This window comes from Ursus maritimus, unplaced genomic scaffold (assembly GCF_017311325.1).
Source record: "Ursus maritimus isolate PB19 unplaced genomic scaffold, ASM1731132v1 scaffold_7, whole genome shotgun sequence".
Lineage (NCBI taxonomy): Eukaryota > Metazoa > Chordata > Mammalia > Carnivora > Ursidae > Ursus > Ursus maritimus.
Genome location: NW_024426885.1, coordinates 36,187,487 through 36,210,227, shown reverse-complemented (window position 1 = coordinate 36,210,227; position 22,741 = coordinate 36,187,487). Strand labels below are relative to the sequence as shown.

The 22,741-nt window shown below is 39.5% G+C and overlaps 1 protein-coding gene across 3 annotated transcripts in view; it reads right to left on the bottom strand.

The window, feature by feature from the left end:
* The window catches only part of PANK1 (pantothenate kinase 1), a 101,639-nt gene that overhangs the window by 76,712 nt on the left and 2,186 nt on the right, over positions 1 to 22,741 (bottom strand). For all 3 annotated transcript variants that reach the window (XR_005833182.1, XM_008696234.2, XM_040624127.1), the window contains one exon: positions 18,927 to 19,072. The gene's annotated coding sequence lies outside the window, so the exon portion shown is untranslated. The remainder of the gene's footprint in view (positions 1 to 18,926; positions 19,073 to 22,741) is intronic.

Below are 22,741 nucleotides of genomic sequence, written 5' to 3'. Positions count from 1 at the left end.
CAGCTGATGTATACAGAGGAATTGCAACAGGAGCAGTTGTTAGACCTCAGAGCTGGGAGATAAGACAGTTGATTCTCAAAGTTTTTTCCAAAGTTTCCAAACAGCAGAGAGCGTTGTATCAGGTAGGATGCTGTGGGCTGCCAGTTACAGAAAAATCCAGTTCAAACTAGCTTAAACAGTGAGGAAGTTTAGCTCAGGCAGTCTAGAGCTCAGAAGGGTTTCAGGCCCAAAGCCATGAGGGCTCCACTCCATTTATTTGATATTCTCTTGGTTTAGTCTTCCTTTGTGTATCAGTTTTGTCTCCAGACTAGGGCTCTCACTGTTAATAAATGACTTATAGGAGCCAATGGTGACATATGTTTCTTTGTTCATATTCTACAGAAGAAAAAGAAAACCTTTCACCCAATCATTCTGCGGAAACCTTTCCCTTCCAACTGATCCATGTTAGGTCACCTGCCTGCTCCTCTACCGACAACACTTCTCAAGGGAAAGCTGTACCGTGCATGACCGAAGTCTGAGTTCCAAAACTATTCACTGGTAAGGCAGTGGGATTACCGAGAGGGGTTTAGAGTAAACAAGATACATTTCGAAAGCTGAGGATAAGGTCAAATTCCACTGGATCTTCTGAAGGAAGAGTGAGCACGTGACCCAAATCAGGGCTTTGTCAGGAAAAGGAATGGAGACAATGGAAGCTGGGGAAGTGAATTCCTGCCTCTTGTGAATCTAGGGTGGTGGTCCAACGTGACCCTCTACAAACAGGATATTTCTTTGCCACTTCTTCTTTTTTTTAAAAATGGGTTATATCACTGTGGAAAATAGTGTGGAGGCTTCCCAAAAAATAAAAATTAGAACCATCATATGACCCCACAATCCCACTACTGGGTATATATCCAAAGCAGGATCTCAAAGAGATATTTGCACATCCGTGTTCACTATTCACAATAACCAAGAGGTAGAAGTAACCCAAATGTCCACCAATGGATAAATGAATTAACAAAATTTGATATATACATAAAAAGGAATATTATTCAGCCTTAAAAAGGAAGGAGATCCTTGTCACAAGCTACAACATGGATGGACCTTGAGGACATTATACTAAGTGAAATAAGCCAGTCACAAAAAGACAAATATTGTAGAATTCTATTTATATGAGTTATCTAAAGTCAAATTTAACATCAAATTTATATCTAAAGTCAAAAAAGAAAGCAGAGGGGGGCGCCTGGGTGGCTCGGTCGTTAAGCGTCTGCCTTCAGCTCAGGGTGTGATCCTAGAGTCCTGGGATCAAGCCCCACATCAGGCTCCTCTGCTGGGAGCCTGCTTCTTTGTCTCCCACTCCCCCGCTTGTGTTCCCTTTTTTTTGCTGGCTGTCTCTCTCTCTGTCAAATAAATAAATAAATAAAATCTTAAAAAAAAAAAAGAAAGCAGAGGGACACCTGGGTGGCTCGGGTGGTTAAGTGCCCAACTCCTAATTTCAGCTCAGGTCATGATCACCTCGGTTGTGAGACTGAGCCCCCCAGGGGGATCCACCCTCAGCAGAGACTCTGCTTGGATTCTCTCCCTCTGCCGCTCTCCCCACTTGCATGCACGCACACTCACTCTCTCTCTCTAAAATAAATGAATAAACCTTAAAAAAAAAAAAAAAAGCAGAGGTGCCTGGGTGGCTCAGTTGGTTAAGCGTTTACTTTCAGCTCAGGTCATAATCCCAGGGTCCTGGGATCGAGCCCCATGTTTGGTTCCCTGCTCTTTGGGGAGCCTGCTTCTCCCTCTTCTGCTCCCCCTGCTTGTGTTCCTTCTCTTGCTGTCTCTCTCTCTGTCAAATAAATAAACAAAAATCTAATAAATAAATAAATAAATAAATAAGGGAGATGCTTATTTTATAACAATAAGCAGAAACAATGGGGTGCCTGGGTGACTCAGTCAGTTAAACATCTGCCTTCAGCTCAGGTCATGATCCCAGGGTCCTGGGATCAAGCCCCGTGTTGGACTCCCTGCTCAGCGAGGAGCCTGTTTCTTCTTCTGCCCCTCGCCCCTTCACACTTGTGCTCGTTCTCTTGCTCTCTCAAATAACTAACTAAATAAACAAAATCTTTAAAAAAACCAAAACCAATAAGCAAAAAAGAGAATGCAACAGTAGCCCAGGACTGCAAAAGAAACAGGCAAAATTAATGGTAGTGCAAGCGTGAAACATACGTGGACAACAACGCCCCAAAAGAGAGACGAAAACGCGAAGAGTGGTATTCTTTGGGTGGTAGATCTTCAGGATCTACCTGAAAAAAACTCAGGAGAGTTTTTCTTTGTACTTTCAGTCTTCTTGAATTTTTTCCGTAATTTATATGACACGTTCAAGATGTTTAGTCTGAGATGTTTAGAATTGGGGTAAACACAAAGATCGTGGGTCCAAGGGCCTCACTTACGAAAGCGTGAATGTTACAAACCCTGTTTTGGCCGTTCAAAGGGCTCATGCACCTCCCCCATCCTTGCTTTTTTATTTTTAATGTGTTTTTGGCAGTTGAGGTCAATATAAAAATACTACTGTAAACATAAAAATAAAGATAGATTCAAAGTTCAGGGGCTGTTTTCTCAGTGATTTAACTCCTTAGCCATTAAAAAAATAGATATCTCATGCTCTCTGTCTCTCTTTGTCTCTCAAATAAATAAAATCCTTTAAAAAACTGATTTCTGAGAAATAACAAAAAATTGCAAGTAAATTAATTCAGAACAAAATAAAATTCTTGGTTGAAGCCGGATCAAAATAAGTCTTCCATTTAGAAATACGAAATTATTGTTCAAAAGAATATAATTCAAGAATCTCCTGAAAGCCCATCCATGTGTAAAAAGTCATTTTGTTTCCTTCTCCCTTACATAATGCATGTATTACAGTTTGCGAAGCTGCCTGGGTTTGTTGCATTTAAATGCTCTTTGACAGTGCTGTCACTGTGCTTCTGGCAAGCCCAGCTCTACGGAAGTATAAACCATATGGAAATTCCAAGATTAGAATAATTTGGATTCTATCCTTGGGACACACTGTGTTGATCAGTGTAAGATGATGGAATGTCCCTCTGTAGGTGAGACAGGGGTGGGTTTGGATTGCAAACCCATCTCTGCTAAGACTAAAGTTGCATGATCTCATCCACTGGCCACCTCCATCAGAGTAGCCAGGGGGCCACCTCGCCTGGAATCTACGGCTGCGGCTCTCCCCTGCCCTGGGGCCCCTGCCTTGCAGCAACTGGAGTGCGCGTGTGCATTCTATTTAGGTGTTCTAGTTAACTGGAAGAGCGCTGTGAATCCTAGCTCTGTCTTTTACTGCTGTGAGCTTTGGATCGTTCAGTTACTCAATTTTTGTGGCAGGAAAATTCACTGAGAATCAGTTTTTCATATTCTCCATATCCTGTGCTCACCACTCCCTTGCTAAGAAGATTCTTGGTATTTTCTTGCCTCAGAGTTTTTTTGCACAAGGAAAGCAGACATTTCCATGGCGCAGCTTTTCCTTTATAAAAGTTCAAATTCTTCTAGATTCTGCCAGGTGTCCCTAGGAGGAGAGGAGAAAGGGAGACTCTTTGGGGGCAATAGGGAGGAAGAGACGAATACCTCCCTGTCACTAAAAAAGGGGTGTCTGGGGGAAAGAGCTCTCCCCTAGAGAGATCTGTGCGTGCTCGGTGCAGAGGCCAGAGGAGGAAGCCAGTGCTCAGGATGGCTGTGCAGTGATGTCTATCTCCAAATACTGAATCTCAGGGACTGGCACCCCAGCCTCTCAAAGATCCTCGACGTCCTACGTCACACAGAGCCATGGGCGTGCCCCAATCCAGAGGAAACTTCTGGTACAGAAAACAGGCATCTAGCAGATTCTTGTGCACATTGAAGAGGGATGAGAGGACAGGCCCTCTCCATGCTTTGGCTCACATGGCAAGATCCAGAATCCTGAAAGGAAAGCCCGTGAATGGTTTGTTTGTTTGTTTTTAAGATTTTATTTACTTATTTGAGAGAGACAGTGAGAGAGAGATTGAGAGAACAAGTAGGGGGAGGGGCAGAAGGAGAAGCAGTCTCCCCGCCCAGCATGGAGCCTGCTGTGGGGCTCGAATCCCAGCGTCCTGGGATCAAGACCTGAGCCAAAGGCAGATACAAAGAGGAGTTCCAGAACGAGAGAATAGAGGGAATGGAGGAGAGGAAATACTAAAGAAAAATAGAAGGATGAAATATCTCATTGTCAATGAAAGACATGAAACTCCCAATGAAAGGGCCTATGAATGCTGCTTAGAATGAACAGAAAAACAAAAAAATCTCAGATCACAGCTAGATATTTGATGGTAACATTTTAGAAAACTAAGGATAGATGATACTTTTTCTTAGTATCCGTAGATAAATTAACAGCTAATGTAAAGCAAATTATTTGAGAGAGGAAGGAGAATACTATCTTTCATTAGAATTTTGTAAAAATGACAGAAAAAGCCTGATATAGGAATAGGGTCCACAAATTTAATTACATAAGCCTAGTTCCTAGGGTCTGGCTCACAATACAAAGTCTAATGTCTTCTGGTGGCTATATGTCAATGGGGCAGACTTTTAATCATGTGCCTGGCTGAGATTTCCAGGGCAGAACAGTGACTCCAGGCATTTCTCAGTTCACACCTGTTTTGGTGACTAATCCCTATGAGATTGGATAATACTGAGGACACCCTTCTCCTTCTACTTAGGCATGGAATTGCTGTTGTTTGCCTCCCCACTGAGACTCTCTCTCTCCCTTCCATTCCATGCCTCTCCTGTACAGCGTTAGCTCACCCCCATCCAATAGCCAAGCTCAGTGGAGAATGGGAACCAATTGCCAGTAGGTTATATATGGGTTCACATGATGGTGAGGATTAACTATTCCTTATAAGAGCAACTAGGAGAGAGCTGGGCCATGAGCTAATGGGAAATAAGAAGGGCAGTTCTGATGGGGGAGCAGTGAGGACAAGAGGGAAAGGAAGGCTAGTCAGATAGAGGGGATGCAGGATAATGTGACTCAGGGCCGGGGAGTAGCAAATCCTAGAAGTAAAGAGGATACACTGAATGCAGTGTAGGAAATCAGATTTGGTGAGATCAATAGGACAGATACGGGTAAATGCTCCCAATATAGTGTTAATTAAAGATAACATGGCCAAACTGCTTGGTCCTTGAATATATGAGTGTGTGTTTTCTTTAAATCTGTTCTTTGCCTGGGGCGCCTGGGTGGCTGAATTAGTTAAGTGTCTGCCTTTGGCTCAGGTCATGATCCCAGGGTCCTGAAATCGAGCCCTGAATCGGGCTCCCTGCTCAGTGGGGAGTTTTCTTCTCCCTGTGCCTCTCTCCCTGCTTTTGCTCTCTCTCTGTCAAATAAATAAATAAAACCTTAAAAAAAAATCTGTTATATGCCTGCTGCTGTGAGATGTGGAGCACAGGAATGAATGAATGCACGTGGTTCCTACCCTTACAAGGTTCCTAGTTAGGACAATAGGTAGCTTTGAAAGGAAACAAACATTACAAAAAAAACAAACAAACAAAAAGGAAACATTAAGAGTGATTATCACTGGTTGTAAGATTAGAGGTGGGTTTATTTTCTTTTTATAAAGTGTAAGTAATATTTTCCATAAAGTCTATATACTTATTATATGCCTTTTATAATGAAAGCAATAAATCTTATAGACACTACAAATTTATAAAGCAAACTTTACTTATAAAACAAAATGCCAGTTTTATTTATTCAGGTATGTTCAAGTTTTTACGATAGCAGCTGAGGGTATACACAGAGGATTAAGAATAAATCCTTGATCACAAGGAAGATTAAATCATTGTTTATGGGGTGCTTATGGCAGAGGGAGCTGAGGAAATAGCAGACAGATAAGCAATTATGTTTCTTTATTTTATTAATAAAGGTTAACTGCAGGTATATGTATTTTATAAAGCACAGTGTAGCTTGTTGTAGCAGAACATTCTTGTATCCTCCAATTTGGGAAATGCTTCTATCTCTTGGATGAAGATTTACGAGATTCCTATCAGCAGCATATTGCCAAAGGATCTCTTAGGGTGATAAAATTTGAAGAATGCTTATTATTAGCTAGGCAAGGTCAACTTATTAACTTCAAAAAGACCTTGTCCTACATTTTTCTTTTAAGAGTAGGGGAATGGAATAGTAATAACAGCAATTACTCTGTTTAATGAGCATTTAATGAGCATTTACTCTGTGCCAGGCATTTTACATTAATTATCTTATTGGGTCTTCAAAACAAATCTCTAAGGTAGGTATTACAGGCCCACATTCTCTTATCCAAAACCCTAGGGACCAGATGTACTTTGGAAATGTGAATTTTTTGGAATTTAAAAAGAAATTTGGAATATGGTACATACACTACTAACTTTGTAACATTCCAAATGGTTATGGAACACAATATTTCTACAGAGAAATGTATGAAAATTCTCACTAAGTGGAATAAAGTCCATAAATATTATAATTTATTTACATAAATAAATTTATTGGAAAACGAAATTTGTTGGTAAATAAATTTACTGGTAAATGGAATAGCAAGATAAATATAGACAGGAAGTACTGAAGCTTTTCATCTCTTTTGTTGCTCAGTAAAATTTTAAATTTATATTGATGAAAACTAACCTATAACACATGCAAGAAATATTTATCACTTCTGTTTGTTTGAGAATCTTGAAGAAGGGGTTAGCATTGTCTGTGAAACCATGTTGGAGCTGGAATCTGAGGATGAGCCACAAATGGGATTCTCAAGTGACAAAGAGGCATTACCACAAGGGGCCTTTCTACAGACTTTTCCCAGTGTCACTGGTCTCCTTAACATAGGTTTCAGTCTAAGCAGTTTCTCTCTAATTGAATAAACTGCCATGATCTCTTGCTCACTGACAGATGTACATTGTTCAAGGCTAGCAATTAATTGGTCACACATTTTCACCATATGCTCTATGGAGAATTTTTTTTGCCTGCACTCATGTCATCATTATCATTATAACTACTATCTTCATACTGATCTGTACTTAATACCGTCTCTGAAATGTCCCCATCACTGAAAGAACGCACGACAGGTGCATCATTATCAGTGTTCACCATTTCTTCAATGTCAGCTTCTTCCAACTTATTGGAACTTCCAAATTGGAACTTCCAACTTCTTCAACTTACTTTTGGCTGATAGACTTTTGGCATATAAGTAATGATTTTTTTTTTAAAAAAGATTTTATTTATTTATTTGACACAGAGAGAGAGAGCACAAGCAGGGGGAAGAGCAGGCAGAGGGAGAGGGAGAAGCAGGCTCCCCGCTAAGAGAGCCCAACATGGGGCGTGATCCCAGGACCCTAGGATCATGACCTGAGCTGAAGGCAGACACTTAACTGACTGAGCCACCCAGGCATTCCAGTAATGAGTTTTGATAACATCTTCTCATTACAATCTCTGAATCTTTTAAAATCTTCATCGGCCAGGTCATTTTCAAACATCATTGGAGCCCAATGCTGTGCCAAGGATTAGTTAATGTTGACTTACCAACATCATTCCAAGCATGAGCAACTGCACCAATGGCAACTTTAAGACTAAATTTTTAAAGAAAGTCTGGGATTTTCAAATGTCTGTTAACTGAAGCAAACATGGTGTTTAGGAAAAAAGTGTTTATACTTGCTCTTCATAAATCTTTTTTTTTTTTTTTTAAGATTTATTTGAGAAAGAGAGAGCGAGTGAGAGAGAGATCACAAGCAGGGGGAGTGGCAGGCAGAGGGAGAAGCAGGCTCCCTGTTGAGCAGGGAGCCTGATGCGGGACTCGATCCCAGGACCCTGGGATCATGACCTGAGCCAAAGGCAGATACTTAACTGACTCAGCCACCCAGGCATCCCCGCACACACCTTTTAAACACCTTGGATGTAGGTTTTCCCAGTCATTGCTGATTTTCTCTTGTGTGTACCTGCAGCGTTAGCACACTCAGTAGTCAACCTTTTCTTGGCATCCTTGAAATCTGTTGGTGCCTTTTTGTCAGCCATTGTTAAGGTTTTCTAGGAAAATAGCACCAGGACAGAGCTGTTTCATCAGCATTGTAAATTTGTTCAGGGTTTAATCAGATATTATCTTAGCAAATCATCAATGGTTTTATAATCAGTAGGAGCTTTTTCACAGATTATAAGATACTTGATACCATGACACTTTTTAAATTGCTGCAGCCAGCCTTCTGAATAGTCAAACTTTCCATGCTCAGTTTTTCATGGCATATTCTAGCCGTTTCACGACCAACCAGTCAGTGGCATATCTTTACTTCTTTGTTGTCTAATCCGTTCAATCAACACATGGTCAAGATCTTTGTTTTTGGCCTCATGTAATGTTTTTCTATTTTTCATCAGTTCTTGGTTATGACTGTCACTATACAATTTCAACAGCCCATCTTTCTGTCTCTTGAAATCACAGATGGTGGTCGTTTCCACGGCAATATTCTTCAGTAAGACGTCTCACAGACACACTGCCATCAATCTCCTGTAATAACTCCACTTTCTGAACAATGCATAAAGACTGATGCTTCCTTTTCTTCTTCTCACTGTTACCCATAGGCATGTCTTTAGCTCTTTTAGGCATTTTCACAGTGAAGTTAATCCCCAAGTGACAAAGTGTCAGCAAACAGCAGAGGGTGTGTGTGATGAACAGGAGTGCTAAGACATAATTGAGGCTTCATGTTTGTCCACAGCAGGCTTTTCTGCCAAATAGTCCTGGTGCCAGGCTTACAAAAATACTTGCGGGTTTCAGAGAGTTTTTGCTTTTTTGTTTTTATCCTATTTTGGAATTGCAGAGTAGAGATTATGGACTTGTATTAAAAATATCATTTTTATGATGAAAAGACTAGGCTCAATTAGTAAATTGCCCAAGGTAACACAGCTATTATTTGTCTTTTCTGCCTCTATTCAGCCTCCTAAAATTTGGTCACTTTACTGAACAAAGACTTTTTATTTTGGTATCATTGTCTGCCAAGATGATTTGTGTTAAAATATTTTTAGCAAAGGAACCTGATACTCCTGGCTGTTTGACTGGCATAGTCAGTAGCTGACCTCCATGCTGGATACTGTGAAGATGTCTTGGCAAGAGGTGGTTAGAGATGCTACATTTATAGTCATTGAATATAGATGTTTCTTTTTGTATCGAATTATCTGTTTGGTACTTATCTGCCTAGGTACTTATTGCCCCACAATGAGCAATCAGGAAAACTGAAAGAAAACCACTCATTTCCGATTATGTCCCAAACACTCCCACAAATTTCCCTTAAATATCCACTCATTTGAAACGTTTTTCGTTTGTTTTTTTAACTGTTCCACAAATTATATATCCCAAGTTGGACTCAGAATTATTGTTAATCAAGTTCAGAATTAAAACATATTTTAGACACTCTACTAATAAATTTCCTCCAACTTAGAATTCATGAGAGTTTTGAAGGACTTCTGTGGCTTGGGCCCTATTTCATGTGTTATTTTTATGAGTTCTTTTTGGAGAGCCAGTTTTTCTTACTCATGCTCATCACCCCCATATTTGTTTAGCTCTTCATCAAACAGCTACTAGGAACTACAGGTTTCCCCCGCTATCTGAAAGTAGAGCGTTCCTATGAAATCTTTCCTAAGCCAAATGGCATAAAGCATAGATACAACCACCATTAATTCGTATGGAAAATTTTTTGAGGGTACCCAGACCCAAAAAATAACCTCTCCTGGTTTTTCTGATACCTTAGGATACAGCTAACTAATGCACAAAATAAATCTAGACGAAGCACAAATGCTCACGGACAAGACAGTTCAAAGCTATGGCGGCTGGATCCTGAGACGCCGAGTGTAGTTCCTGAAGAAGGAGCTTGGTGGCGCCACTTTCATCGCTGGGGCCAGTGCTGCCCCTGTAAGGACTAACTCTGAAAACAAATGCTGAACGCTCTTTTCGCTTTTTCTCAAGACAGCAAAAATCCTCTTGGGATTTCTTTTGGTTAGCGACAACAGGTACTAATGTAGATCTTTTGTAAAAGTGAAGTGGCAAAAGGTGAACTTTCAGGGGTGCCTGGGCGGCTCAGTGGGTCAAGCGTCTGTCTTGGGCTCAGGTCAGGATCCCGGGATCCTGGGATGGAGCCCCCCAGCCTCTGCATCTGGCTCCCTGCTCAATGGGGAGTCAGCTTCTCCTTCTCCTATTGCCCCTCCCCCCACTCATGTGTTCTCTCTCCTTCTTTCAAATAAATAAAATCTTAAAAAAAATGTGAACTTTCAAAAAGTGGGAGGTGCCTATATAGTAGAAGACTGAAGACTATTGATTCAGTCCCAAGTCCTCCCTTTTCCTATTAGGTGCAAGAGCAGTCCCTAGGGCTGAGGGGTTTATAAAATGAGTAAAGCACAGGTCCTGTAATTGCAGAAGAGTTTAAAATCTAGTAAGTAAATACCAGAAATGTATAAAATCCAATGAGGATTCTCTCCTTTAGGAGAGGAAGAGATCATATTTGTTAGGTGGGTCAAGATCGCTCTCACACTACTTTTCAACACTGGTGTCTCCTGTCTGATTGTATAATAACGACTATTTATTGGGTATCTTTTATGTTCCAGGCTGGCACACAGACAAGCTGGCATTAAAGAAGCATCAGATTCAGAAAGGTCTGTTGACCTTGCCTAGTGTCACAAACTTCTAACTGACAGAGCCTGGAATCCACCTCTTTGACTCTAATGCCCTAACTACTTTTTCCTCTTACTTCAGCATACTTTCCTTTTTCCTGAGCAAACATACTGCATTCTCACCTCTCCCTTCATTATAGTCTAATCTCCTACTTTATGGCACATTGTTCCAAGGAGTAAAAATCTCCTGGTTGCCCAAAAAAAGAACAATTCAAATGTCTGGTTTCGGGGAAGTCTCCTTGAACAATTAAAGCACATAGAAGCCTGACTGATGTTTGTCTTTCTTATACATATTTCTATTAAGAGCACGTGTTGCTTTGGAACCAGAGTATTTTGGCCAGTATTGGGATATTGTGAATTAAATTAGAATGAGCAGTGGGGTGGTGGCTGTGTCTCTGGCTCTTTTTAGACTACTACCAAAAATGCGATGCTCTTGTGAGTTCTATGATAGCAAAGAAAAGAGAAAAAAAAAAAAAGCCTTTTTAAATGTAAGCAATTCTTTTCAGCTATTTAAAAAATACTCACCTTGGTACTTGTCTTTAGCTGGAAAGAAAAGCGCCTCCAAACAGCCTGAACAGTAGTGGTAGTAATGCTGATTATTTCTTAGTGTAACTGAAATGTTTTTTTAGAAATGCCAACTTTTATTTTTTAATTTTTTTTTTTAGATTTTATTTATTTATTTGACAGACAGAGACAGCCAGCGAGAGAGGGAACACAAGCAGGGGGAGTGGGAGAGGAAGAAGCAGGCTCCTAGCGGAGGAGCCTGATGTGGGGCTCGATCCCATAACGCTGGGATCACGCCCTGAGCCGAAGGCAGACGCTCAACCACTGTGCCACCAAGGCGCCCCAGAAATACCAACTTTTAAAAGAGACATTTGGTTAACGCTCACAGATACAATTTTTACAGGATTTCTCGTGGATACGTTATATATCATCCAATAAAGCAGTTAAACCTATTTTATCAAGTCAGATCAGATATTTATTTTGATTATGGTCAATTCCCATTTTATTTCATCTTCTGAATTATTTAATTTTCACTATCTCCCAATAACAACACATGAATTTGCTAGCTGCTGGATGAATTAGTTATTAGCTATGTGACAGAGATTGGCTATTGCTCATCAGCTGGGTTTCTTCTTCCTGAATGTGTAGGAAAACCACATTTCCCCTTCTCCCCTGCAGTTAGATTGGGTTCCTTCCAAAGGAATATGAGCAGCAGTAACGTACATCACTTCCAGGCCTAGTTAGAAATCCTTCTGGCACCCTTATTTCAAGTTCTCTCTTTCCNTTCTGCTAGGTCCATGGAGGTCAATACTGCAGATCACCAACTGAAAGGAACCAAGCTAGTATTTTGAAGGCAGTTGCCCAGGGCAGTCATCCCACTCACAATGGGGCTATATATGAAATGAATGAGAAACAAATCAGTGTGGAGTTATTTTTTACAGCAGCTGGCTTTAATTACTCTAATTAGTATATACCTTTATCTTTTATTAAACACATAAGGAAAGTTTGGTTGTGATGTCTAATGCAGTTAGTGACTTTATCTCTGATTTTTAAGCATCTTTCTATTATGTTAAAAAATTTAATATTAGAATTCAAATTATGCATATGTACATTTCTTAAAGAATATAATACCTACTCTCATAGGTCTTGCTTCATCAATAACTTCTAGATTTGGCTGGATACTACATTGCATTACTGCAAATTAAGTAATAAAAAATGTATTATTTTGTTTTAATTAACTAATGTAAAATTAATGATATTAAATCTATCATTTTAATCTTTTTTTTAAAGATTTATTTATTTTAGAGAGACAGAGAGAGAAAGAACGAGCACGAGCAGGAGGAGGGGCAAGGGAGTGAAAGACTCCTCAAGCAGACTCCTCTCTGAGCATGGAGCTGGACTTGGGGCTCAATCCCACAACCCTGAGATCATGACCTGAGCTGAAATCATGAGTCAGACGCTTAACCAACTGAGCCACCAGGTACTCCTGTATCATTTTAATCTTGACTGCTTTGGGAAATATATCATACAACACAGATTCTATAACTTACTTTTCAGTGTTTTTCATATTATTCCTTAAAATTAATTAATGGCACAGTAACACATTTATTTAAACTGAAAAATAAAATCAGACTTTTCCTGACAGAAAATAAGTCTTACCCTGTGTCTTACAAACTGATTAGTCTGACAGTGAGGGCTGGCTTTGTCAATTAGGTTATATGACATTTTCCCCATACATACAATAAATGAAACCTGTAAGATTTCGACATAAATATATTTCAAACACATGACGAAAGAAATTTTATAAAAAATATTGCATTTTCACAGATATTGAAAACAATACTTCCGATTTTTACTGAGTATATTGGTTTAAATGAAGTGCCACTGGGTAAAAGAGTAAAAGGTATAATTAATAGTTACTTGTTAATTTTTGAGAAAGCCTTCTGGTGTAGTTTAAGAGATTGAGATTCTAATGTCTGTGTAATAAAACTCTAAGTTATAGCTTTCAACAAAATTAAAAGAGGACCTAATTGAACTGTTAGGTGATAAGTCTTTAAAAATAATTTCAGATAATAAGTCACTCTTGTTTTTGGCATCTAATTTGAAAGATGTTTAAAGAATTGGGTGGCGTTGTCATAAAGTCTTTCTATTCCTATATTATTTTTGTGTATAAGGCAACTTTATGCTTATATATATATAAATGAAAGATAGCAATAGAAGTGATAATCTGTCCCATTTAAGACATAATATTCTTCCATGAGCACATGAACTAATGGAAAAATAAATCTCCATTAATCTCAATAAATGGTACATTTCTGAAAATTTCTAGTTAAATGTTGGTAATTATAAAAAATATTTAATATATTTATATTGTTTTAATTACTTGTATAATAATAATAGTTGTCATAATAACTACAGAACTGTGCTTTTTAACTTAGAGGGAATAAAAAATAAAATCTATATGAGGACTTTTGTTTGAGAGACATGATAAGGTGGCTAATAAAAGCCTCTTTAACACAAACACTTCATTAGGGTAAAAAATTTATATTAGGGTAAAATTCTGGGGGAACTGGGATGAAAGGAGTTCGGGAAGTAAAAAGAAACAATGCTAATTTTCTGATTGTTAAAGAGGAGCTTGTTCATAAATTTTTAAAAAAATTTGTGCCAGCCTCAAAATTGCTAATATGAGATCACACTATACAAATTATTTATAACTTGGTATTTTTTTTCTTGTGTAATTATTTTTAAGAAATTGGTTATGTCCTTTGTATTCATATTCTGACTTTGCCATTCACTAATGATGAATGCTTGGGCATGTCACTTAATTTTTTAGAACGCTGTTTTATTCCCCCCATAAAATGAAAAAGTTGAACCAGATCGTTTGTTGGGTCCCTTATATGTCCCTAATATTCTATATCTCTGTGACCAAAGACTCAAAAATATTCCTTTAGGTAACTGGAAACAAAAAGTATGTAAATATGCATTTCTTTTCTTTTTTCCTTCTTTCTCATTTTCCTTCCTTTTTTATTTTTTTTTTTTTAAAGATTTTATTTATTCATTTGACAGAGATAGAGACAGCCAGCGAGAGAGGGAACACAAGCAGGGGGAGTGGGAGAGGAAGAAGCAGGCCCACAGCGGAAGAGCCCGATGTGGGGCTCGATCCTGCAACGCCAGGATCACGCCCTGAGCCGAAGGCAGACGCCCAACCGCTGTGCCACCCAGGCGCCCCTCTCATTTTCCTTCTTCCCTTCCTCCCTCCCTCCTTTTCCTTCCTTCTTCCCAATCACTAAGGCCCTGTTGGCATATAGCAAAGATTGTATTTTTTGAGGGATTTATTGAAATTGGTCTCATTATTTATCAATTAATTACAGTAATTCAATGGCTTTCTTTAACCAAAAATGGCCATACTATTCATGACATCATTATTTTCCCTAGCAATTGAAATATGAAAAGTATAATATATTCTACAATAAAAAGATCATATTGGCACAATCCTATTTCCTTCTTCTGAAGAAGCTAGAATCTTAAAATAGGTCATCAGGAATAAAACTCTTTGGAATAGATAAATGCAGCAGAAAGTCTATAATTGTTGAATATGTATGTGAGGTCCATTAGCACTGCCCTGTGCTATTTGCAAAACAATGCAAGATATAATCTATAAATAGTGCCATTTTGGTTTTAAGTAGTTTCATTTTGGTAATGGAATGTTGTGGTTTTCCTTATTTGCTATGTTGTGAGCAGTGATAAAAGGTCTTGAAATGTTAGTGCTGAGCTTTTGTTTCTTGCCCTATACTTCTATGTGGCTACACCTTTCTGTGTCAACTTGTAGAGAACTGAGATTGTTAGATTAGGGGTACAAAAAGAAAGAAACAGTTAATATCTGATTGACTGACATCCAAAAAAGGGCAGAGTCATAGAGAGAGCCCATGTGTAGAGATGGTTGCTGGCCAGTGACTGCAGACCACCCCCAACACTGGAATGAGCATGCCACTCTGTGTAGAGGAGCCATAAGTGCTGTTGTCAGCACCGGGAGGCCCTTATAGCACCTGCACTTGGCTTCTTGAACCATCCAGGTGAAGGATGTCCATCTGTGCCCTAAGACTTTGCAAGGCTCCCACTTGACCTGCTCTCTGTGGATTTCACCTTTGTCAACAGGCCATAATTTTCAAAACAGGATGAGTTCCTTCACCATCAGAGGACACTGAAGATGGAATAGAAGCAGAAACCCCAGCTTTGGCATTCAGAAGGGTCTAGACAGTGGGAAACCCATTCCTGGTTAAATGTGTATATATTTTTATTAGGAAATACTAGGGTGTTAAGGCTAATGAGATGGCATATAAGAAAGTACACAGCATTAATTCATTTATACATTCAATCAATAAACTTTTATTGAATACCTAATGAAAACTTATAATAGCTCATATTTTGAATCAGGCCCTGTGCCTGGGTACTACGGATAACAACAACAAAAGCCTACACCATCATAGTCTTCAAGGACATTATAGAATGTTAGAGGGGCATAGAACACCTGCAAGACTACATTCACTGAACAAATATATATTGAGCATCTACTGCATCTACTATGTATCAGGCACTGTTGTGGGTACTAGGGATATAGTAGTGAACAAGATGGATGAGATCCCGGTCTTGTAAGCTTACATTGTGGTGGGGAAGGTATAGCATAAACAAATAAATAAGGTAATTTCAGTTGTTGTAAGTGCTATGAAGAAGGTAAAACAGGCCAGTGTGATAGAAAGGAACTGGCTGGGGGGTGAAGGGAGCAAGTTCAGGTAGGGTGGGCAAGAAAACCTCATTGGGGAAGGTGTTTGAAATGAACACTGAATAATAAGGAGTTAGTAACGCCAAGACATTTGGAAAGAACAGGTGGAACCGAGAGCACAGGAACTCTCAGACAAGTACTAGTCTCGTGTGTTCTAGAAAGATAGTCAATGGTATAATCTCTGCAGGCTCAGGAGTGGGGAGCCTCATTCACTAAGGAGGTGATGGGATCTTTATGGCTTGACATAAAATAAGTGCTTAATAAAAGAATGGTATCTTTCCTGTAACGTATTACTTTAAAAAATGTTTATTACAAATTTAAGAAGAGTTGATAATACCCTCCCCTATTCCACACTTCCAGTCCTGCTTCCCAGAGGCAACCACTCTTACAATTTGTTTTTAGTTCTTTTGGCAATTACCATACATATCTTTGCATAGCATGCTCCTAATCTTATTTCTTCTCTGATCAATTATAGGTATCATCTATTTACTTCCTACAATGACAAGCATTTAGCTAAAGAGCCTCATGGTTATTTTTTCTTCCTCTACTATTTATCTTTGCACCTATACATAATAAACTTCTATGTCCTGGCCTTCATCTCTTGGCTCCCACATTGTAAGACTGCAATGCTATGGACCCAGTTCTCCCCATTGCTTCTCTTCCTCCACTTTTCCCTCCATGTCTCTACAACCTCCTATGGCTCATAGAATATAATTCCCACTCTCTTTAGCATGTCGTGCAGAGGCCTTTAGGATCTAGGCCCAGCCTACTTTTTTCATCTCCTGTTGTCATCCATAGTGAACTACATACTCACAGTAGTACCTAGTTTTGGAAACTTTGGCGTGCTCTTGTCTTTGTTCTCATTGCCTCATATGTTTTCATTGCCTGAAATGGCCTCCCCTGGCAGTTTCCTGCAAATCCCATTCATTCATTTTAGCCTACATGGCACTTTTTTTTTTTAAGATTTTATTTATTTATTTGACACAGAGATAGAGACAGCCAGTGAGAGAGAGAACACAAGCAGGGGGAGTGGGAGAGGAAGAAGCAGGCTCCCAGTGGAGCAAGGAGCCGGATGCGGGGCTCGATCTCAGGATGCTGGGATCACGCCCTGAGCCGAAGGCAGATGTTTAACGACTGAGCCACCCAGGCGCCCTTAGCCTACATGGCACTTTAAGAAATCTTCCCTGGCAGATGACATTTATGAAATTGAAAAATATTTATCGAGTGGCTGTTTCACGCAAGGCACTGTCTAAGTGTCAGGGCTCTAGTGGCCCAAGACACATACTCATGAGCTTGCATTCTAGTGACTTAAGAAGTAGATCTAATAAAAATAACCCCCATTATTATTATTATTATTATTATTATTATTATTTATAAATTTTCATTTATTTGAAAGAGAGCAAGTGAGAGACAGAGAAAACGAGCAGGGGGAGGCACAGAGGGAGAGGGAAAAGCAGGCTCCCTGCTGAGCAGGGAGCCTGACATGGGGCTCGATCCTGGGACCCTGGGATCATGACCTGAGCCGAAGGCAGATGCTTAACTGACTGAGCCACCCAGGCGTTCCCCTCATTATGAAATCTACTGTGTGTCAGGACTGTACTAAATAACTCACATGCGCTATTTAAATCTTCACAACTTCAAGAGACTTGAAGAAGTGACATATTCTTGCTGAGGTCACTTCCTGTAAGTGAGCTTACATTCAAACTCAAATCTGTCTGACTTCAGAGCTCTTACTTTTTTTTTTTTTTTTAAGATTTTATTTATTTATTTATGTGACAGAAAAAGACAGTGCACAATCAGGGGGAGAAGCAGGCCTAGGGAGAAAGAGAAGCAGACGCCCCGCTGAGGAGAGCCTGACACAGGGCTTGATCCCAGGACCCTGGGATCATGACCTGAGCTGAAGGCAGATGCTTAATCAACTGAGCCACCCAGGTGCCCCTCGAGCTCTTACTCGTAAGCTATACTCACTCTGCTCCTATTATTCCTTGTACGCTTCTGTCATAATGTTTGTCACACTGTTGTGAAATTGTGCATGGGGTTCCCCACATAAACCACAGGGCATACAAAACTATTTGTGTTGATTATTTTCTCAATGTTCTCAGATGGTACAGAAGTAGTACACTCTGGATGCACAGGAGAGAAATTAATGCATCACACATATTGGGTACCTTAAGAAATGAAAGATTAATTCTTTCTTGAAACCTCAGACTGAGAAGGGCTTGCTTTTGACTGAAGGCCTCTTAAGGGTAAAAGCATTTGATGCATATTGAGTGCTTGACAAATTTTTGTTGAATCTGTTATTCAAACCTTTGTAATCAATATCTCAGTTTTGGGGCTGAAAAACTATGTCAGTCCCACTTTTGGAGGTGGCTTTGCATAGAAGGTAGGCACTCAGTGTTCTTTTAGCTGAATTACCGGGGTGTTGGGTCTAAACTTTGAGAGGCCATAGAATGCAGTGGTTAACTGTACACACTGTGGAGCCAGACTGCCCAGATTCCAATCCCATTGTTTACTATTTACACACATTTAAGAGGTGACCATTAAACAGGTGTCAGGCACTTTTATAAGTACTTTACAAATATTTCCTGAATTAAACTTCTTAACACTTCCATGTTAACCTCTTTGATAACTTTACTACTCTTTACTAGCTCCATGCCTCAGTTTTCTCTCCTGTTCAAGGGGGATAATAACAACAACAACAAAAAACACTTCACAGGTTTACCATTAGATTAAGTGTGTAAAAGTGCTTAGAACACACTCTGGCACATGGAAAGTTAGCTGTGACTGGCAGCTATTACCAGTAGAGGCTGTGACAAAGGAAGGAAATCAGCTTGATGTAATTTAATGATTTCTTCATCTTACGCTAATCCTCACTTCAAGGGGACAGATGAACTTATTTGGCATGGGGACAAAATTTGAAGCCTCTCTCAGTCAAGTTGGCTCTGTTTCTAAGGGAAAACCCAGTGGCTGGTGCCGAAATGGAAAATATAGGAAAAAGAATACCTCTGAAATCTGTCCACTTTTCTGTATCTGCCCTGCCATCTCCCGAGTCCACGTCATCATCTCTCGCTGGGATGGCTGCAGTAGTGTCCTAACTGGTTCAGCGATTCTTCCTTGGCTGCCTCTATTCTCTGCTCCAGGAGATTAACCTTTTCAAAATACAGAGGCAAATTAGATTGCATTGTGCTCACGCTTTAAACAGTCCACTGGTTTCTCATGTTTCTAGGATAAGGACCCAAATCAGTGCTTAGTTGACTGCATCTTGTAGGATCCAGTCTTGGCCCGTCTCTCCGAACTTGCTTCCGGCCATCCCTCCCCACAGTCTTCATCCCAGCCACATACGCCTTCATTCGTTGTTCAATAAATATTCATTTGATCACCATGGGTTTATACAGTCATTGCTGACACATCAGTGACCAGGAGAAACACAGTTCTTGTACTCAACGAACTTATATTTGAGGAGGTGGGGGAACAACAAAGACAACAAAAACCAGATGAATATAATAACTGCTGGTTATAATAAGTATGAAAATGGAATTGAGCTTACAAATAAAAAAAAGGGCCCCTTGGGATAAGGTGGACAGGAAGTCTTCTCTTAGAAGGTACTATTATAGAGAGATCTAAAGGAGGAAGAGCAGTGAGCCACATGATGGATGGGGAGGAGGGAACAACCTATGCAAAGGTTCATACATGCGAGGAGAGAACCTGGTGCAGGTGAGGTACCCAGAGCAGACCGCCTCATTGCACAAAGGGAAGAGGGAAGTGAGGTTGGCCAGCGGGTGATCCTGCAGGGCCTGGTAGGCCATGGTAAAGAATTAGAAAATTTTTCCCTTTCTTTTTTCTTTAGAAAATCTCGAAGTTATTTTTAAAAATAAGAAGTGTGGCACAATGTACATCACTATACCTTTCACCTAGATCGAGCAGTTATTAACTTTTTACAATTGCTTTTTTGGTCCTATTTTCCCTGTTATATTTTTTTGTTCCCTCTCACTTCTGTTTTTTTTTCATTTTTTGCCAAATCTTTTGAAGGTAAGTTGCTGCACAGTGAAGCAAGTATCTTCCCAAAACAATCTGCTACATAGTCACAAATTATCACAGGCCAAAAATTTTAATATTGATTCAGCATCATCTAATATATAGGCCATATTTAAATTTCTCCAACTGTCCACAAAATGCTTTTCTGTAGTTTCTTCTTTAAAAAAAAAAAACCACAACAATGAACCAACCAAGATTTATGAATTTTGTTTGTAATGTTTGTTTCCTGACTAATGCAATCCTCCACCTTTTTTCTTTTTCCCTGACACTGACACTTTTTCCCTGACACTTTTTTTTTTTTAAGATTTTATTTATTTATTCAACAGAGATAGAGACAGGCAGCGAGAGATGGAACACAAGCAGGGGGAGTGGGAGAGGAAGAAGCAGGCTCATAGTGGAGGAGCCTGACGTGGGGCTCAATCCCATAACGCCAGGATCACGCCCTGAGCCAAAGGCAGACGCTTAACCGCTGTGCCACCCAGGCGCCCCCCCGACACTTTTTGAAGACCCTAGGCATGTTGTCTGGTAAAGTATTCTATATTCTTTTTGTTTTGTTTTGTTTCCTCATAATTAGATTTAGGTTAAACATTTCTGGCACAGAGACTATCAGGTGATAAATTGCTCCATTGTTGGTGATGCTAAAGTTTCCTCATTTGGTTAAGGTATGTCTAATAAATAAATCTCTAAGTTGTAATATTACCCTTTCCCTTTATAATTATGAATTATCTCAAGGACACTCTTTGAGATAGTGTTAATGTCCTGTTCCCCAACAACCTTTCAGCCAACGATTTTAGCATCTTTCATCCACTGTTTCAGCAAGTATTGATAAGGTTTACCCATATCAATTTTTATATTGGGAGTTGCAAAATGGGGATTTTCTATTTATTGTTTCATTTGTATTTATTAACTGGCATTCTTGTGTAAAGAAGAACTTTTCATTTTTATTTCATCTCTCCCTCTTTCTTTCATAGAGAGAACTTAAAAAAATATATCTGTTTTGGTCTCTCACCATCATTATTATTCTTTTTGATGCTCAAATTGCTCCAGGTGTGGTCAACAGAAGCCCCATTAATCCAGGTCTAATATCCTTTGAAACAACCCTATTAATCTCTAAGGACTTCTTTGCTTTCTGAGAAGAACATTCCAGGCTCATTTTGCAATTTCCTTGCTCCAGATGTGAATCAGCCTTCTCTCCAGGGAGCACTGATTCCTTTTAGTGAGGAATGGTGTTCAGAAACCATATGAATGGCTTGGTGCTAGGTGTGCTCGTTCCCACTGGGGTGTCAGGGTTTCTATGCCTCTAGGCCCTATCAATGGACCAACTGAGATTAAAAAAAAAATCGTAACTTTATTCTACTACCACCAATTCAAATCCAACACTATGGGGGTTCTTCCTTAGCCTCTATCATTCCATATTTATTTTCCAATCCCACAGTGAGAACCTAGGTTTTAAGCAACACGAATATATTTACTCATTTGCTTTTTCCTATGATGCACGCATAGTAGTTTCAAAATTGGTACACCAATACCCCTTTCAACATCAAACATGCTAGATGAAGTTACTGATTTCTCTGCACTTTTTGCTCTTACGCTGTATCCCACAACTTCTAACTCCCGTTCATGGAGTACTGTGCTCAATTAATAGCGTGAACTCTTTTTCTCTCATGGTTATGCTGGCAATTTGATATTCAAGTATGTTCATTTCTTTCTTTGTATTAAATTTTAGGACTTGCTCTTATTTCCATGGCTTCAAATTTACTGTTTTGAAATGCAAAACTATATTTTAAAAAAAAGTTTATTCAGAGAAGCCACACTGCCATCACTAGTTCTTGCAAAACATTCCCACCCTCATAGGTAACCATTTTCAGCTAATTTACTGATTTACAGTTTTTGACTTTATCTCTTAAAAAACAGGTCAAAGGCGTGTATGTGGTATATATGCATGTAGACTTTCATTTCTCCTTTCTTACACAAAAGTTGGTGTATTTTGTAAGTTCTTTTCCATCTGTTTTCTTCCCTTAAAAATATAAGCATGATTTTCTTCTGAAATCACTAAAGGGCTTTAAGCCAGGGAGTGACTTGATCATTTACATTTTGCGATCAGTTTGGATGCTCTACAAAGAATGTTGTGGAAGAGAGCAGGATCTTAAGCAGGGAGACAAGTTGGGAGGCTATGGTGGTCTGGGCAATGAAAAGGTAAACAGGTGTTTACTTATAACACAAAAGCACAACAGATGCATTTGTTTATGAACTGGAAAAGACTGCTGAGGGCAAAAGAGGACCCAAGGATGATTCTTTTATTTGTTTTGAGTAACTGGGCAGAGACACGGTGGTGTTATTCACTGAGGTGGAGATTAGGAAGGAGAGAATTTGGGGTTTGGAGTGAAAAAGCAACATCCCATATTGACTATATTAAGTTACTGATATCTGTTATACATCCAAGTAGAGATGTTAAGTGGGTACTCAGATATTTGCATCAGGCTGGTGTTCAGAGGAGAGGTCTGGAGAGGATGAGGAATTTGGAAGTCACCAGTAAGTATAAAGATACTTAAATCCATCAGAGTTGATGAGGTTGCCAAGGGGAAGACTATAGAGGAGAGAAAAAGGTGGGCTCAGGACCAAGCTCTGAGGACGCACGTAATTTAGACCTTAGGTAGAAGAGATAGACAAGGAGTTTAACATAGGTGGTTAGTAAGGTCAGGAGTAAACAAGGACGAAGTGACTTTTTGCTGACCCAGAAGCCAAATGAGTGTGGCAAGGCTCAAGCATTTAACTGTGTAGCT